We start from the raw sequence: 2627 nt of genomic DNA, 5'->3' as shown, positions 1-2627 counted from the left end.
CTGTGCAAGTGCTAATGTGTTTTATTACATCTCATACCTATTTATCATTTTCATCTTAGAAATGTTATACCTGGTGTCATTTTTTTTTTTTTTTTTTTATACAATTCCAAGAATCATAAACGACAAGTCATACCATTTAAACAGTCTAAAAATGATCGCGCCTTCTTTCTAAAATATACTTTTATATGTTCTTAACTTTCTATAAAAACACTTTTAACCTGCCTAAACTCAAAGGGCCTTAGAACCTTTAGCTTCACTCAGCTTTAAGATGTTCTAGTGGAGAACGGCAGCGGTCTAGAAGGACCAATGTAAATGTCTATTTCTGCTTTGAAGAGTAAGTGGTGCATGGTTATGGGCCTATCAATGTCAAACTCATTTCAAAGTTCTGGACAACAGACCTTTTAAGGGAAAGCTGTTTTTTTTTCCCTTTTTTAAAAAAAATAAATGGCCATGTTCACCTTGTACGTGATTTCCCAATAATGTGAGCCTTATTCAGTGTTTAATGGTACGCAAAGGAGGACAATATGTATTATAGTCTCTGGTAGAATAAGGTACAAGGTGGGGTCTCTCTCTCTTTCTCTCTCACTCTCTCTCTCACACTCTTTCTCTCACTCACTCACTCTCTCTCTCTCACACACACTCTCTCTCTCACACACACTCTCTCTCTCTCACACACACTCTCTCTCTCACACACTCTCTCTCTCTCTCTCTCACACACTCTCTCTCTCACACACTCTCTCTCACACTTTCTCTCTCACACTTTCTCTCTCTCTCACACTCTCTCTCTCACACTCTCTCTCTCACACTCTCTCTCTCACACTCTCTCTCTCACACTCTCTCTCTCTCACACTTTCTCTCTCACACTCTCTCACTCCCAGACTACATTCCAGACACTTACAGAGCCTTGTTCCCAGACAATGAAATGTTCAGTTAACTAAGTGCTCTGCCTGTTAAGGCAACCTCTACATTTTTACATGGTACTTTCTCTTTTTTTGTCATGTGCTTTGTTATATTTAATGCCATCACTTTTTTGGTTTTTATTAGCGCTTTTACTTTTAAAGTGTTGTTGTTTTTAGTTGAAGCACCCACTAAGGGAACATTACGAGTCACACTGGTCTATTTTTTTTAAAAAATAAAACCTACCAAACATCCCAAGGACAATAACGCCTAAGGGTAAGTGATTGCTTTGCTTTGTAAATAATTACTAATTTGATAAATAAATGATCCTCTTCTTTATAAATCTATTTTTTTTTTGCTGTGAAGACTTTGTAACAGAACACACAACTATGTACCATGCAAATAGTTTTAACAAATGAAAACCCGTTGAGAATAGAGAGGAGAAATGAATTGAGATGGAGTCAGCGCACCAGATGTTAGTAATACTTTCTTAATTTGAGCCAGATGGCCAAAAAGATAACTAAGGAAACTGTACTTCATATTTCAAACTACTCCAAAGAAAATGAATGTTTGCCTTGTTGGGAGTAGCAAGCGAGAAGGTGAGCTATTCGAACAGTGAAGTTTTTGTAAAAATACCCTGCTGTACTATTTTTTTTTTATTCTACACTATTTTGTAGTATTATTGCAAACTGATTAAAATATAAATGGATCAGGGTGTCATTATAAACAGGACTTACGATCTTGTCTGGATCAAGGGGATATCTTGGATGCATTGTACACGATGGACATATAGCTTTCATGTAAGATACAGGAACTTAAAGCTTGAAAGGTAAGGTGAAGTAGAAGGGATTTAGGGAGAATATAATGTTCAGTACAAAGACGTTTCTTCTAGATGCGTGAGAATTCGGGAGACGATTGTCAAGCGTTGGGTACGTGTTACTTGGACAATTTTATCACAGTATGACAGTAATCTCTTTCTGCTGAAGACCACTTTAATTAGATGAAGACAATTTCCCAAGGAAGCCATACTTATGACTGTGAACTGAATGCTTGTTGTTCATGTGACCCAACACTTTCTAATTTCTTTTTGTAGCAAACGACAAGTTAGCAATGCACTCTCTGCGTACTTGTACTTTTACAATTTGTCAAAGTTTCCAGAAAAATAGTTAATTGAATGGTTCTTGGTTTAAGGTGCCAGAAGACCCAAATATTGTAGTACCATGGGTCCAACATTTCATGTAGAATGGTCTTGGCTACCTGAATGGTTCCTGTAATTTATCTTTGACTTCATATTATAACTTTGTACAATAATCCATTCTGAAAAGCACCGTGTGCCAATAACCAAGAATGTCACCGCACCTCTGGCTTTGTTTTTCACGGTTCCTTATTTCATACCAACACACCACTGTCTCATTTCTGAGATGTGGCCTACATAACAGACTTGGCGGATCTTTTGGTGACAAGGCCACTTTACAGGAAGACCACATTATTTATATAACCACTAATATGTAAAATAAGGTGTATATTTCTGATGAGAGTCTACATTACTTCCTAGTAGAGGGCAGAAATAAAAATATTTTGTGTGCAGATTCTGCATTTCAATGTATTTCCCTTACTGTACTTTTATGCATGGGAAAAATGCATTTTTTTATATTAAATGTGTGCAAATTTCTTTTATTTACATATTTTTTGTGGAATGTGTTGATTCCAGACATAGTAGTGTCATCATC

Source organism: Spea bombifrons, chromosome 3 (assembly GCF_027358695.1).
Source record: "Spea bombifrons isolate aSpeBom1 chromosome 3, aSpeBom1.2.pri, whole genome shotgun sequence".
NCBI classification, from domain to species: Eukaryota; Metazoa; Chordata; class Amphibia; order Anura; family Pelobatidae; genus Spea; species Spea bombifrons.
The sequence above is the reverse complement of the archived record's forward strand: the minus strand, read 5'-3'. Positions refer to the sequence as shown.